The 15,424-nt window shown below is 46.6% G+C and overlaps 12 non-coding genes across 12 annotated transcripts; all 12 read right to left on the minus strand.

Annotated features, from left to right (window-relative positions):
* Positions 1 to 412: 412 nt before the first annotated feature.
* Positions 413 to 603, minus strand: LOC142283775 (U2 spliceosomal RNA). The gene has a single exon (XR_012745373.1). It is a non-coding gene; the product is annotated as a U2 spliceosomal RNA (small nuclear RNA).
* A 1,117-nt stretch (positions 604 to 1,720) lies between these two features.
* LOC142283784 (U2 spliceosomal RNA) lies at positions 1,721 to 1,911 on the minus strand. Its single transcript, XR_012745381.1, has one exon. It is a non-coding gene; the product is annotated as a U2 spliceosomal RNA (small nuclear RNA).
* A 1,117-nt stretch (positions 1,912 to 3,028) lies between these two features.
* LOC142283785 (U2 spliceosomal RNA) lies at positions 3,029 to 3,219 on the minus strand. The gene has a single exon (XR_012745382.1). It is a non-coding gene; the product is annotated as a U2 spliceosomal RNA (small nuclear RNA).
* Positions 3,220 to 4,336: 1,117 nt separating this feature from the next.
* LOC142283786 (U2 spliceosomal RNA) lies at positions 4,337 to 4,527 on the minus strand. Its single transcript, XR_012745383.1, has one exon. It is a non-coding gene; the product is annotated as a U2 spliceosomal RNA (small nuclear RNA).
* A 1,117-nt stretch (positions 4,528 to 5,644) lies between these two features.
* LOC142283787 (U2 spliceosomal RNA) lies at positions 5,645 to 5,835 on the minus strand. The gene has a single exon (XR_012745384.1). It is a non-coding gene; the product is annotated as a U2 spliceosomal RNA (small nuclear RNA).
* A 1,117-nt stretch (positions 5,836 to 6,952) lies between these two features.
* LOC142283776 (U2 spliceosomal RNA) lies at positions 6,953 to 7,143 on the minus strand. The gene has a single exon (XR_012745374.1). It is a non-coding gene; the product is annotated as a U2 spliceosomal RNA (small nuclear RNA).
* Positions 7,144 to 8,260: 1,117 nt separating this feature from the next.
* Positions 8,261 to 8,451, minus strand: LOC142283777 (U2 spliceosomal RNA). Its single transcript, XR_012745375.1, has one exon. It is a non-coding gene; the product is annotated as a U2 spliceosomal RNA (small nuclear RNA).
* Positions 8,452 to 9,568: 1,117 nt separating this feature from the next.
* On the minus strand, positions 9,569 to 9,759 carry LOC142283783 (U2 spliceosomal RNA). The gene has a single exon (XR_012745380.1). It is a non-coding gene; the product is annotated as a U2 spliceosomal RNA (small nuclear RNA).
* A 1,122-nt stretch (positions 9,760 to 10,881) lies between these two features.
* LOC142283778 (U2 spliceosomal RNA) lies at positions 10,882 to 11,072 on the minus strand. The gene has a single exon (XR_012745376.1). It is a non-coding gene; the product is annotated as a U2 spliceosomal RNA (small nuclear RNA).
* Positions 11,073 to 12,189: 1,117 nt separating this feature from the next.
* Positions 12,190 to 12,380, minus strand: LOC142283780 (U2 spliceosomal RNA). The gene has a single exon (XR_012745377.1). It is a non-coding gene; the product is annotated as a U2 spliceosomal RNA (small nuclear RNA).
* A 1,117-nt stretch (positions 12,381 to 13,497) lies between these two features.
* LOC142283781 (U2 spliceosomal RNA) lies at positions 13,498 to 13,688 on the minus strand. Its single transcript, XR_012745378.1, has one exon. It is a non-coding gene; the product is annotated as a U2 spliceosomal RNA (small nuclear RNA).
* A 1,118-nt stretch (positions 13,689 to 14,806) lies between these two features.
* Positions 14,807 to 14,997, minus strand: LOC142283782 (U2 spliceosomal RNA). Its single transcript, XR_012745379.1, has one exon. It is a non-coding gene; the product is annotated as a U2 spliceosomal RNA (small nuclear RNA).
* Between the last annotated feature and the right edge of the window lie 427 nt (positions 14,998 to 15,424).

Genomic DNA, 15,424 nt, shown 5'->3' on the forward strand with positions numbered 1-15,424 from the left:
ATTCCCAATTAGCCGGTTTAGTATACTTAATGAAAGTACTAATTCTTTCATAGGCCGCCCATTCTTAGTATTTGACGTTCAGGTAACAACAGGTAACTTTATTTGGAGTGGAAGCAGAGAGATAACACCAGATGCCAATTGTAGATCCTCTCACACCTGTGGTCACTGCAGCATCTGACTCCACTTTGTCCAAAAGGGATCTATTCCATTCAATTACACATGATCTAGATTAGACTGACAACAAGATACTGCACGGGACATAGCAGAGTTGGTGAAGTTGAGTGGTGATGAGTTTGCTATTTGGATGAATAAAGCAAGTAAAAAGTGTGTTAGATAAAAATTCATTTCAATTCGCTAATCGGGCTAATATGAATCAGGTGAATCGAGTTCTGCTTTTGGAAACTGGGTTAAGAAGGGGTGCACCGTTCCTGGAGGTACTGCAATACCAGGTCAATGCGTGGAGTGGACAGAGCAAGCTCTTTTTCCATCTCCCTGTTCTAAAAATCCATTTAATATATGGTCCCCAGATAGGGGACGTATCAGATATTAAACTGATAAGAACAGATACTACACTTGATCTTAGCCAAAAGGCCGAGAAGCGATAACCAGAATTGGTTTGGGCCTCGAGTGGCACCCTGGCCTATGCCGGACACATCTTAGGGAGAGAGAGCGAGAGGGAGACAAACCCACGCCTACACAAGACATTTTGTCACCCAAGCCAACCCTTGAAAAGGCTGCTTTGCAGAGCAAAAACAAGAAGAATGGTGCGTTTTGCAGCCGCCGCCCACTGCAATGAATCTGAATAACTCCTCCTTTAGGGCGCAAGCAACTCCCCTCCCCCTTGCAGTCTTTCCAATTCACGATACAAAAAGACGGACAGGACAGGTTGCCTGACTTTCCGTCACTGCCACCCTTTGCCATCCTTACCCGTAGAAAGCCCTTTCATCATCCCCAAACCCTAATCTTTTCCCTTTCCTTCCCAGCCCCCAAACCCTGCCCTCTGTACCTTTCTCACCACCCGCTTCCCTTCTCCTGTCATCCCCCTACCACCCGGTAAAAAAAGAGATTGCCCCCTCCTTCCACTAGCCCACCCTCCCACCCAAAGAACAACTTCTTCTGCGCAGCTTGTTTTCTAGGCAGCAGCGCTATTGTGATGTCATCGGGGGGCATTGTGACAAGCCGCCAGTGTTCCGTCTCTTCATGTTGTGCACTGTTCAAACCGAAAATACATCAACAGGCAGGCTACAGAAAAGCTTACTAACAAAGGTTAGAGAGGGGCTTTCTCAGAGGGCTTTTTACAGTTTGTCTATTCCCAATTAGCCGGTTTAGTATACTTAATGAAAGTACTAATTCTTTCATAGGCCGCCCATTCTTAGTATTTGACGTTCAGGTAACAACAGGTAACTTTATTTGGAGTGGAAGCAGAGAGATAACACCAGATGCCAATTGTAGATCCTCTCACACCTGTGGTCACTGCAGCATCTGACTCCACTTTGTCCAAAAGGGATCTATTCCATTCAATTACACATGATCTAGATTAGACTGACAACAAGATACTGCACGGGACATAGCAGAGTTGGTGAAGTTGAGTGGTGATGAGTTTGCTATTTGGATGAATAAAGCAAGTAAATAGTGTGTTAGATAAAAATTCATTTCAATTCGCTAATCGGGCTAATATGAATCAGGTGAATCGAGTTCTGCTTTTGGAAACTGGGTTAAGAAGGGGTGCACCGTTCCTGGAGGTACTGCAATACCAGGTCAATGCGTGGAGTGGACAGAGCAAGCTCTTTTTCCATCTCCCTGTTCTAAAAATCCATTTAATATATGGTCCCCAGATAGGGGACGTATCAGATATTAAACTGATAAGAACAGATACTACACTTGATCTTAGCCAAAAGGCCGAGAAGCGATAACCAGAATTGGTTTGGGCCTCGAGTGGCACCCTGGCCTATGCCGGACACATCTTAGGGAGAGAGAGCGAGAGGGAGACAAACCCACGCCTACACAAGACATTTTGTCACCCAAGCCAACCCTTGAAAAGGCTGCTTTGCAGAGCAAAAACAAGAAGAATGGTGCGTTTTGCAGCCGCCGCCCACTGCAATGAATCTGAATAACTCCTCCTTTAGGGCGCAAGCAACTCCCCTCCCCCTTGCAGTCTTTCCAATTCACGATACAAAAAGACGGACAGGACAGGTTGCCTGACTTTCCGTCACTGCCACCCTTTGCCATCCTTACCCGTAGAAAGCCCTTTCATCATCCCCAAACCCTAATCTTTTCCCTTTCCTTCCCAGCCCCCAAACCCTGCCCTCTGTACCTTTCTCACCACCCGCTTCCCTTCTCCTGTCATCCCCCTACCACCCGGGAAAAAAAGAGATTGCCCCCTCCTTCCACTAGCCCACCCTCCCACCCAAAGAACAACTTCTTCTGCGCAGCTTGTTTTCTAGGCAGCAGCGCTATTGTGATGTCATCGGGGGGCATTGTGACAAGCCGCCAGTGTTCCGTCTCTTCATGTTGTGCACTGTTCAAACCGAAAATACATCAACAGGCAGGCTACAGAAAAGCTTACTAACAAAGGTTAGAGAGGGGCTTTCTCAGAGGGCTTTTTACAGTTTGTCTATTCCCAATTAGCCGGTTTAGTATACTTAATGAAAGTACTAATTCTTTCATAGGCCGCCCATTCTTAGTATTTGACGTTCAGGTAACAACAGGTAACTTTATTTGGAGTGGAAGCAGAGAGATAACACCAGATGCCAATTGTAGATCCTCTCACACCTGTGGTCACTGCAGCATCTGACTCCACTTTGTCCAAAAGGGATCTATTCCATTCAATTACACATGATCTAGATTAGACTGACAACAAGATACTGCACGGGACATAGCAGAGTTGGTGAAGTTGAGTGGTGATGAGTTTGCTATTTGGATGAATAAAGCAAGTAAAAAGTGTGTTAGATAAAAATTCATTTCAATTCGCTAATCGGGCTAATATGAATCAGGTGAATCGAGTTCTGCTTTTGGAAACTGGGTTAAGAAGGGGTGCACCGTTCCTGGAGGTACTGCAATACCAGGTCAATGCGTGGAGTGGACAGAGCAAGCTCTTTTTCCATCTCCCTGTTCTAAAAATCCATTTAATATATGGTCCCCAGATAGGGGACGTATCAGATATTAAACTGATAAGAACAGATACTACACTTGATCTTAGCCAAAAGGCCGAGAAGCGATAACCAGAATTGGTTTGGGCCTCGAGTGGCACCCTGGCCTATGCCGGACACATCTTAGGGAGAGAGAGCGAGAGGGAGACAAACCCACGCCTACACAAGACATTTTGTCACCCAAGCCAACCCTTGAAAAGGCTGCTTTGCAGAGCAAAAACAAGAAGAATGGTGCGTTTTGCAGCCGCCGCCCACTGCAATGAATCTGAATAACTCCTCCTTTAGGGCGCAAGCAACTCCCCTCCCCCTTGCAGTCTTTCCAATTCACGATACAAAAAGACGGACAGGACAGGTTGCCTGACTTTCCGTCACTGCCACCCTTTGCCATCCTTACCCGTAGAAAGCCCTTTCATCATCCCCAAACCCTAATCTTTTCCCTTTCCTTCCCAGCCCCCAAACCCTGCCCTCTGTACCTTTCTCACCACCCGCTTCCCTTCTCCTGTCATCCCCCTACCACCCGGGAAAAAAAGAGATTGCCCCCTCCTTCCACTAGCCCACCCTCCCACCCAAAGAACAACTTCTTCTGCGCAGCTTGTTTTCTAGGCAGCAGCGCTATTGTGATGTCATCGGGGGGCATTGTGACAAGCCGCCAGTGTTCCGTCTCTTCATGTTGTGCACTGTTCAAACCGAAAATACATCAACAGGCAGGCTACAGAAAAGCTTACTAACAAAGGTTAGAGAGGGGCTTTCTCAGAGGGCTTTTTACAGTTTGTCTATTCCCAATTAGCCGGTTTAGTATACTTAATGAAAGTACTAATTCTTTCATAGGCCGCCCATTCTTAGTATTTGACGTTCAGGTAACAACAGGTAACTTTATTTGGAGTGGAAGCAGAGAGATAACACCAGATGCCAATTGTAGATCCTCTCACACCTGTGGTCACTGCAGCATCTGACTCCACTTTGTCCAAAAGGGATCTATTCCATTCAATTACACATGATCTAGATTAGACTGACAACAAGATACTGCACGGGACATAGCAGAGTTGGTGAAGTTGAGTGGTGATGAGTTTGCTATTTGGATGAATAAAGCAAGTAAAAAGTGTGTTAGATAAAAATTCATTTCAATTCGCTAATCGGGCTAATATGAATCAGGTGAATCGAGTTCTGCTTTTGGAAACTGGGTTAAGAAGGGGTGCACCGTTCCTGGAGGTACTGCAATACCAGGTCAATGCGTGGAGTGGACAGAGCAAGCTCTTTTTCCATCTCCCTGTTCTAAAAATCCATTTAATATATGGTCCCCAGATAGGGGACGTATCAGATATTAAACTGATAAGAACAGATACTACACTTGATCTTAGCCAAAAGGCCGAGAAGCGATAACCAGAATTGGTTTGGGCCTCGAGTGGCACCCTGGCCTATGCCGGACACATCTTAGGGAGAGAGAGCGAGAGGGAGACAAACCCACGCCTACACAAGACATTTTGTCACCCAAGCCAACCCTTGAAAAGGCTGCTTTGCAGAGCAAAAACAAGAAGAATGGTGCGTTTTGCAGCCGCCGCCCACTGCAATGAATCTGAATAACTCCTCCTTTAGGGCGCAAGCAACTCCCCTCCCCCTTGCAGTCTTTCCAATTCACGATACAAAAAGACGGACAGGACAGGTTGCCTGACTTTCCGTCACTGCCACCCTTTGCCATCCTTACCCGTAGAAAGCCCTTTCATCATCCCCAAACCCTAATCTTTTCCCTTTCCTTCCCAGCCCCCAAACCCTGCCCTCTGTACCTTTCTCACCACCCGCTTCCCTTCTCCTGTCATCCCCCTACCACCCGGGAAAAAAAGAGATTGCCCCCTCCTTCCACTAGCCCACCCTCCCACCCAAAGAACAACTTCTTCTGCGCAGCTTGTTTTCTAGGCAGCAGCGCTATTGTGATGTCATCGGGGGGCATTGTGACAAGCCGCCAGTGTTCCGTCTCTTCATGTTGTGCACTGTTCAAACCGAAAATACATCAACAGGCAGGCTACAGAAAAGCTTACTAACAAAGGTTAGAGAGGGGCTTTCTCAGAGGGCTTTTTACAGTTTGTCTATTCCCAATTAGCCGGTTTAGTATACTTAATGAAAGTACTAATTCTTTCATAGGCCGCCCATTCTTAGTATTTGACGTTCAGGTAACAACAGGTAACTTTATTTGGAGTGGAAGCAGAGAGATAACACCAGATGCCAATTGTAGATCCTCTCACACCTGTGGTCACTGCAGCATCTGACTCCACTTTGTCCAAAAGGGATCTATTCCATTCAATTACACATGATCTAGATTAGACTGACACCAAGATACTGCACGGGACATAGCAGAGTTGGTGAAGTTGAGTGGTGATGAGTTTGCTATTTGGATGAATAAAGCAAGTAAAAAGTGTGTTAGATAAAAATTCATTTCAATTCGCTAATCGGGCTAATATGAATCAGGTGAATCGAGTTCTGCTTTTGGAAACTGGGTTAAGAAGGGGTGCACCGTTCCTGGAGGTACTGCAATACCAGGTCAATGCGTGGAGTGGACAGAGCAAGCTCTTTTTCCATCTCCCTGTTCTAAAAATCCATTTAATATATGGTCCCCAGATAGGGGACGTATCAGATATTAAACTGATAAGAACAGATACTACACTTGATCTTAGCCAAAAGGCCGAGAAGCGATAACCAGAATTGGTTTGGGCCTCGAGTGGCACCCTGGCCTATGCCGGACACATCTTAGGGAGAGAGAGCGAGAGGGAGACAAACCCACGCCTACACAAGACATTTTGTCACCCAAGCCAACCCTTGAAAAGGCTGCTTTGCAGAGCAAAAACAAGAAGAATGGTGCGTTTTGCAGCCGCCGCCCACTGCAATGAATCTGAATAACTCCTCCTTTAGGGCGCAAGCAACTCCCCTCCCCCTTGCAGTCTTTCCAATTCACGATACAAAAAGACGGACAGGACAGGTTGCCTGACTTTCCGTCACTGCCACCCTTTGCCATCCTTACCCGTAGAAAGCCCTTTCATCATCCCCAAACCCTAATCTTTTCCCTTTCCTTCCCAGCCCCCAAACCCTGCCCTCTGTACCTTTCTCACCACCCGCTTCCCTTCTCCTGTCATCCCCCTACCACCCGGGAAAAAAAGAGATTGCCCCCTCCTTCCACTAGCCCACCCTCCCACCCAAAGAACAACTTCTTCTGCGCAGCTTGTTTTCTAGGCAGCAGCGCTATTGTGATGTCATCGGGGGGCATTGTGACAAGCCGCCAGTGTTCCGTCTCTTCATGTTGTGCACTGTTCAAACCGAAAATACATCAACAGGCAGGCTACAGAAAAGCTTACTAACAAAGGTTAGAGAGGGGCTTTCTCAGAGGGCTTTTTACAGTTTGTCTATTCCCAATTAGCCGGTTTAGTATACTTAATGAAAGTACTAATTCTTTCATAGGCCGCCCATTCTTAGTATTTGACGTTCAGGTAACAACAGGTAACTTTATTTGGAGTGGAAGCAGAGAGATAACACCAGATGCCAATTGTAGATCCTCTCACACCTGTGGTCACTGCAGCATCTGACTCCACTTTGTCCAAAAGGGATCTATTCCATTCAATTACACATGATCTAGATTAGACTGACAACAAGATACTGCACGGGACATAGCAGAGTTGGTGAAGTTGAGTGGTGATGAGTTTGCTATTTGGATGAATAAAGCAAGTAAAAAGTGTGTTAGATAAAAATTCATTTCAATTCGCTAATCGGGCTAATATGAATCAGGTGAATCGAGTTCTGCTTTTGGAAACTGGGTTAAGAAGGGGTGCACCGTTCCTGGAGGTACTGCAATACCAGGTCAATGCGTGGAGTGGACAGAGCAAGCTCTTTTTCCATCTCCCTGTTCTAAAAATCCATTTAATATATGGTCCCCAGATAGGGGACGTATCAGATATTAAACTGATAAGAACAGATACTACACTTGATCTTAGCCAAAAGGCCGAGAAGCGATAACCAGAATTGGTTTGGGCCTCGAGTGGCACCCTGGCCTATGCCGGACACATCTTAGGGAGAGAGAGCGAGAGGGAGACAAACCCACGCCTACACAAGACATTTTGTCACCCAAGCCAACCCTTGAAAAGGCTGCTTTGCAGAGCAAAAACAAGAAGAATGGTGCGTTTTGCAGCCGCCGCCCACTGCAATGAATCTGAATAACTCCTCCTTTAGGGCGCAAGCAACTCCCCTCCCCCTTGCAGTCTTTCCAATTCACGATACAAAAAGACGGACAGGACAGGTTGCCTGACTTTCCGTCACTGCCACCCTTTGCCATCCTTACCCGTAGAAAGCCCTTTCATCATCCCCAAACCCTAATCTTTTCCCTTTCCTTCCCAGCCCCCAAACCCTGCCCTCTGTACCTTTCTCACCACCCGCTTCCCTTCTCCTGTCATCCCCCTACCACCCGGGAAAAAAAGAGATTGCCCCCTCCTTCCACTAGCCCACCCTCCCACCCAAAGAACAACTTCTTCTGCGCAGCTTGTTTTCTAGGCAGCAGCGCTATTGTGATGTCATCGGGGGGCATTGTGACAAGCCGCCAGTGTTCCGTCTCTTCATGTTGTGCACTGTTCAAACCGAAAATACATCAACAGGCAGGCTACAGAAAAGCTTACTAACAAAGGTTAGAGAGGGGCTTTCTCAGAGGGCTTTTTACAGTTTGTCTATTCCCAATTAGCCGGTTTAGTATACTTAATGAAAGTACTAATTCTTTCATAGGCCGCCCATTCTTAGTATTTGACGTTCAGGTAACAACAGGTAACTTTATTTGGAGTGGAAGCAGAGAGATAACACCAGATGCCAATTGTAGATCCTCTCACACCTGTGGTCACTGCAGCATCTGACTCCACTTTGTCCAAAAGGGATCTATTCCATTCAATTACACATGATCTAGATTAGACTGACAACAAGATACTGCACGGGACATAGCAGAGTTGGTGAAGTTGAGTGGTGATGAGTTTGCTATTTGGATGAATAAAGCAAGTAAAAAGTGTGTTAGATAAAAATTCATTTCAATTCGCTAATCGGGCTAATATGAATCAGGTGAATCGAGTTCTGCTTTTGGAAACTGGGTTAAGAAGGGGTGCACCGTTCCTGGAGGTACTGCAATACCAGGTCAATGCGTGGAGTGGACAGAGCAAGCTCTTTTTCCATCTCCCTGTTCTAAAAATCCATTTAATATATGGTCCCCAGATAGGGGACGTATCAGATATTAAACTGATAAGAACAGATACTACACTTGATCTTAGCCAAAAGGCCGAGAAGCGATAACCAGAATTGGTTTGGGCCTCGAGTGGCACCCTGGCCTATGCCGGACACATCTTAGGGAGAGAGAGCGAGAGGGAGACAAACCCACGCCTACACAAGACATTTTGTCACCCAAGCCAACCCTTGAAAAGGCTGCTTTGCAGAGCAAAAACAAGAAGAATGGTGCGTTTTGCAGCCGCCGCCCACTGCAATGAATCTGAATAACTCCTCCTTTAGGGCGCAAGCAACTCCCCTCCCCCTTGCAGTCTTTCCAATTCACGATACAAAAAGACGGACAGGACAGGTTGCCTGACTTTCCGTCACTGCCACCCTTTGCCATCCTTACCCGTAGAAAGCCCTTTCATCATCCCCAAACCCTAATCTTTTCCCTTTTCTTCCCAGCCCCCAAACCCTGCCCTCTGTACCTTTCTCACCACCCGCTTCCCTTCTCCTGTCATCCCCCTACCACCCGGGAAAAAAAGAGATTGCCCCCTCCTTCCACTAGCCCACCCTCCCACCCAAAGAACAACTTCTTCTGCGCAGCTTGTTTTCTAGGCAGCAGCGCTTTTGTGATGTCATCGGGGGGCATTGTGACAAGCCGCCAGTGTTCCGTCTCTTCATGTTGTGCACTGTTCAAACCGAAAATACATCAACAGGCAGGCTACAGAAAAGCTTACTAACAAAGGTTAGAGAGGGGCTTTCTCAGAGGGCTTTTTACAGTTTGTCTATTCCCAATTAGCCGGTTTAGTATACTTAATGAAAGTACTAATTCTTTCATAGGCCGCCCATTCTTAGTATTTGACGTTCAGGTAACAACAGGTAACTTTATTTGGAGTGGAAGCAGAGAGATAACACCAGATGCCAATTGTAGATCCTCTCACACCTGTGGTCACTGCAGCATCTGACTCCACTTTGTCCAAAAGGGATCTATTCCATTCAATTACACATGATCTAGATTAGACTGACAACAAGATACTGCACGGGACATAGCAGAGTTGGTGAAGTTGAGTGGTGATGAGTTTGCTATTTGGATGAATAAAGCAAGTAAAAAGTGTGTTTGATAAAAATTCATTTCAATTCGCTAATCGGGCTAATATGAATCAGGTGAATCGAGTTCTGCTTTTGGAAACTGGGTTAAGAAGGGGTGCACCGTTCCTGGAGGTACTGCAATACCAGGTCAATGCGTGGAGTGGACAGAGCAAGCTCTTTTTCCATCTCCCTGTTCTAAAAATCCATTTAATATATGGTCCCCAGATAGGGGACGTATCAGATATTAAACTGATAAGAACAGATACTACACTTGATCTTAGCCAAAAGGCCGAGAAGCAATAACCAGAATTGGTTTGGGCCTCGAGTGGCACCCTGGCCTATGCCGGACACATCTTAGGGAGAGAGAGCGAGAGGGAGACAAACCCACGCCTACACAAGACATTTTGTCACCCAAGCCAAGCCAACCCTTGAAAAGGCTGCTTTGCAGAGCAAAAACAAGAAGAATGGTGCGTTTTGCAGCCGCCGCCCACTGCAATGAATCTGAATAACTCCTCCTTTAGGGCGCAAGCAACTCCCCTCCCCCTTGCAGTCTTTCCAATTCACGATACAAAAAGACGGACAGGACAGGTTGCCTGACTTTCCGTCACTGCCACCCTTTGCCATCCTTACCCGTAGAAAGCCCTTTCATCATCCCCAAACCCTAATCTTTTCCCTTTCCTTCCCAGCCCCCAAACCCTGCCCTCTGTACCTTTCTCACCACCCGCTTCCCTTCTCCTGTCATCCCCCTACCACCCGGGAAAAAAAGAGATTGCCCCCTCCTTCCACTAGCCCACCCTCCCACCCAAAGAACAACTTCTTCTGCGCAGCTTGTTTTCTAGGCAGCAGCGCTATTGTGATGTCATCGGGGGGCATTGTGACAAGCCGCCAGTGTTCCGTCTCTTCATGTTGTGCACTGTTCAAACCGAAAATACATCAACAGGCAGGCTACAGAAAAGCTTACTAACAAAGGTTAGAGAGGGGCTTTCTCAGAGGGCTTTTTACAGTTTGTCTATTCCCAATTAGCCGGTTTAGTATACTTAATGAAAGTACTAATTCTTTCATAGGCCGCCCATTCTTAGTATTTGACGTTCAGGTAACAACAGGTAACTTTATTTGGAGTGGAAGCAGAGAGATAACACCAGATGCCAATTGTAGATCCTCTCACACCTGTGGTCACTGCAGCATCTGACTCCACTTTGTCCAAAAGGGATCTATTCCATTCAATTACACATGATCTAGATTAGACTGACAACAAGATACTGCACGGGACATAGCAGAGTTGGTGAAGTTGAGTGGTGATGAGTTTGCTATTTGGATGAATAAAGCAAGTAAAAAGTGTGTTAGATAAAAATTCATTTCAATTCGCTAATCGGGCTAATATGAATCAGGTGAATCGAGTTCTGCTTTTGGAAACTGGGTTAAGAAGGGGTGCACCGTTCCTGGAGGTACTGCAATACCAGGTCAATGCGTGGAGTGGACAGAGCAAGCTCTTTTTCCATCTCCCTGTTCTAAAAATCCATTTAATATATGGTCCCCAGATAGGGGACGTATCAGATATTAAACTGATAAGAACAGATACTACACTTGATCTTAGCCAAAAGGCCGAGAAGCGATAACCAGAATTGGTTTGGGCCTCGAGTGGCACCCTGGCCTATGCCGGACACATCTTAGGGAGAGAGAGCGAGAGGGAGACAAACCCACGCCTACACAAGACATTTTGTCACCCAAGCCAACCCTTGAAAAGGCTGCTTTGCAGAGCAAAAACAAGAAGAATGGTGCGTTTTGCAGCCGCCGCCCACTGCAATGAATCTGAATAACTCCTCCTTTAGGGCGCAAGCAACTCCCCTCCCCCTTGCAGTCTTTCCAATTCACGATACAAAAAGACGGACAGGACAGGTTGCCTGACTTTCCGTCACTGCCACCCTTTGCCATCCTTACCCGTAGAAAGCCCTTTCATCATCCCCAAACCCTAATCTTTTCCCTTTCCTTCCCAGCCCCCAAACCCTGCCCTCTGTACCTTTCTCACCACCCGCTTCCCTTCTCCTGTCATCCCCCTACCACCCGGGAAAAAAAGAGATTGCCCCCTCCTTCCACTAGCCCACCCTCCCACCCAAAGAACAACTTCTTCTGCGCAGCTTGTTTTCTAGGCAGCAGCGCTATTGTGATGTCATCGGGGGGCATTGTGACAAGCCGCCAGTGTTCCGTCTCTTCATGTTGTGCACTGTTCAAACCGAAAATACATCAACAGGCAGGCTACAGAAAAGCTTACTAACAAAGGTTAGAGAGGGGCTTTCTCAGAGGGCTTTTTACAGTTTGTCTATTCCCAATTAGCCGGTTTAGTATACTTAATGAAAGTACTAATTCTTTCATAGGCCGCCCATTCTTAGTATTTGACGTTCAGGTAACAACAGGTAACTTTATTTGGAGTGGAAGCAGAGAGATAACACCAGATGCCAATTGTAGATCCTCTCACACCTGTGGTCACTGCAGCATCTGACTCCACTTTGTCCAAAAGGGATCTATTCCATTCAATTACACATGATCTAGATTAGACTGACAACAAGATACTGCACGGGACATAGCAGAGTTGGTGAAGTTGAGTGGTGATGAGTTTGCTATTTGGATGAATAAAGCAAGTAAAAAGTGTGTTAGATAAAAATTCATTTCAATTCGCTAATCGGGCTAATATGAATCAGGTGAATCGAGTTCTGCTTTTGGAAACTGGGTTAAGAAGGGGTGCACCGTTCCTGGAGGTACTGCAATACCAGGTCAATGCGTGGAGTGGACAGAGCAAGCTCTTTTTCCATCTCCCTGTTCTAAAAATCCATTTAATATATGGTCCCCAGATAGGGGACGTATCAGATATTAAACTGATAAGAACAGATACTACACTTGATCTTAGCCAAAAGGCCGAGAAGCGATAACCAGAATTGGTTTGGGCCTCGAGTGGCACCCTGGCCTATGCCGGACACATCTTAGGGAGAGAGAGCGAGAGGGAGACAAACCCACGCCTACACAAGACATTTTGTCACCCAAGCCAACCCTTGAAAAGGCTGCTTTGCAGAGCAAAAACAAGAAGAATGGTGCGTTTTGCAGCCGCCGCCCACTGCAATGAATCTGAATAACTCCTCCTTTAGGGCGCAAGCAACTCCCCTCCCCCTTGCAGTCTTTCCAATTCACGATACAAAAAGACGGACAGGACAGGTTGCCTGACTTTCCGTCACTGCCACCCTTTGCCATCCTTACCCGTAGAAAGCCCTTTCATCATCCCCAAACCCTAATCTTTTCCCTTTCCTTCCCAGCCCCCAAACCCTGCCCTCTGTACCTTTCTCACCACCCGCTTCCCTTCTCCTGTCATCCCCCTACCACCCGGGAAAAAAAGAGATTGCCCCCTCCTTCCACTAGCCCACCCTCCCACCCAAAGAACAACTTCTTCTGCGCAGCTTGTTTTCTAGGCAGCAGCGCTATTGTGATGTCATCGGGGGGCATTGTGACAAGCCGCCAGTGTTCCGTCTCTTCATGTTGTGCACTGTTCAAACCGAAAATACATCAACAGGCAGGCTACAGAAAAGCTTACTAACAAAGGTTAGAGAGGGGCTTTCTCAGAGGGCTTTTTACAGTTTGTCTATTCCCAATTAGCCGGTTTAGTATACTTAATGAAAGTACTAATTCTTTCATAGGCCGCCCATTCTTAGTATTTGACGTTCAGGTAACAACAGGTAACTTTATTTGGAGTGGAAGCAGAGAGATAACACCAGATGCCAATTGTAGATCCTCTCACACCTGTGGTCACTGCAGCATCTGACTCCACTTTGTCCAAAAGGGATCTATTCCATTCAATTACACATGATCTAGATTAGACTGACAACAAGATACTGCACGGGACATAGCAGAGTTGGTGAAGTTGAGTGGTGATGAGTTTGCTATTTGGATGAATAAAGCAAGTAAAAAGTGTGTTAGATAAAAATTCATTTCAATTCGCTAATCGGGCTAATATGAATCAGGTGAATCGAGTTCTGCTTTTGGAAACTGGGTTAAGAAGGGGTGCACCGTTCCTGGAGGTACTGCAATACCAGGTCAATGCGTGGAGTGGACAGAGCAAGCTCTTTTTCCATCTCCCTGTTCTAAAAATCCATTTAATATATGGTCCCCAGATAGGGGACGTATCAGATATTAAACTGATAAGAACAGATACTACACTTGATCTTAGCCAAAAGGCCGAGAAGCGATAACCAGAATTGGTTTGGGCCTCGAGTGGCACCCTGGCCTATGCCGGACACATCTTAGGGAGAGAGAGCGAGAGGGAGACAAACCCACGCCTACACAAGACATTTTGTCACCCAAGCCAACCCTTGAAAAGGCTGCTTTGCAGAGCAAAAACAAGAAGAATGGTGCGTTTTGCAGCCGCCGCCCACTGCAATGAATCTGAATAACTCCTCCTTTAGGGCGCAAGCAACTCCCCTCCCCCTTGCAGTCTTTCCAATTCACGATACAAAAAGACGGACAGGACAGGTTGCCTGACTTTCCGTCACTGCCACCCTTTGCCATCCTTACCCGTAGAAAGCCCTTTCATCATCCCCAAACCCTAATCTTTTCCCTTTCCTTCCCAGCCCCCAAACCCTGCCCTCTGTACCTTTCTCACCACCCGCTTCCCTTCTCCTGTCATCCCCCTACCACCCGGGAAAAAAAGAGATTGCCCCCTCCTTCCACTAGCCCACCCTCCCACCCAAAGAACAACTTCTTCTGCGCAGCTTGTTTTCTAGGCAGCAGCGCTATTGTGATGTCATCGGGGGGCATTGTGACAAGCCGCCAGTGTTCCGTCTCTTCATGTTGTGCACTGTTCAAACCGAAAATACATCAACAGGCAGGCTACAGAAAAGCTTACTAACAAAGGTTAGAGAGGGGCTTTCTCAGAGGGCTTTTTACAGTTTGTCTATTCCCAATTAGCCGGTTTAGTATACTTAATGAAAGTACTAATTCTTTCATAGGCCGCCCATTCTTAGTATATTGACGTTCAGGTAACAACAGGTAACTTTATTTGGAGTGGAAGCAGAGAGATAACACCAGATGCCAATTGTAGATCCTCTCACACCTGTGGTCACTGCAGCATCTGACTCCACTTTGTCCAAAAGGGATCTATTCCATTCAATTACACATGATCTAGATTAGACTGACAACAAGATACTGCACGGGACATAGCAGAGTTGGTGAAGTTGAGTGGTGATGAGTTTGCTATTTGGATGAATAAAGCAAGTAAAAAGTGTGTTAGATAAAAATTCATTTCAATTCGCTAATCGGGCTAATATGAATCAGGTGAATCGAGTTCTGCTTTTGGAAACTGGGTTAAGAAGGGGTGCACCGTTCCTGGAGGTACTGCAATACCAGGTCAATGCGTGGAGTGGACAGAGCAAGCTCTTTTTCCATCTCCCTGTTCTAAAAATCCATTTAATATATGGTCCCCAGATAGGGGACGTATCAGATATTAAACTGATAAGAACAGATACTACACTTGATCTTAGCCAAAAGGCCGAGAAGCGATAACCAGAATTGGTTTGGGCCTCGAGTGGCACCCTGGCCTATGCCGGACACATCTTAGGGAGAGAGAGCGAGAGGGAGACAAACCCACGCCTACACAAGACATTTTGTCACCCAAGCCAACCCTTGAAAAGGCTGCTTTGCAGAGCAAAAACAAGAAGAATGGTGCGTTTTGCAGCCGCCGCCCACTGCAATGAATCTGAATAACTCCTCCTTTAGGGCGCAAGCAACTCCCCTCCCCCTTGCAGTCTTTCCAATTCACGATACAAAAAGACGGACAGGACAGGTTGCCTGACTTTCCGTCACTGCCACCCTTTGCCATCCTTACCCGTAGAAAGCCCTTTCATCATCCCCAAACCCTAATCTTTTCCCTTTCCTTCCCAGCCCCCAAACCCTGCCCTCTGTACCTTTCTCACCACCCGCTTCCCTTC

This window comes from Anomaloglossus baeobatrachus, unplaced genomic scaffold, assembly GCF_048569485.1.
Source record: "Anomaloglossus baeobatrachus isolate aAnoBae1 unplaced genomic scaffold, aAnoBae1.hap1 Scaffold_5461, whole genome shotgun sequence".
Lineage (NCBI taxonomy): Eukaryota > Metazoa > Chordata > Amphibia > Anura > Aromobatidae > Anomaloglossus > Anomaloglossus baeobatrachus.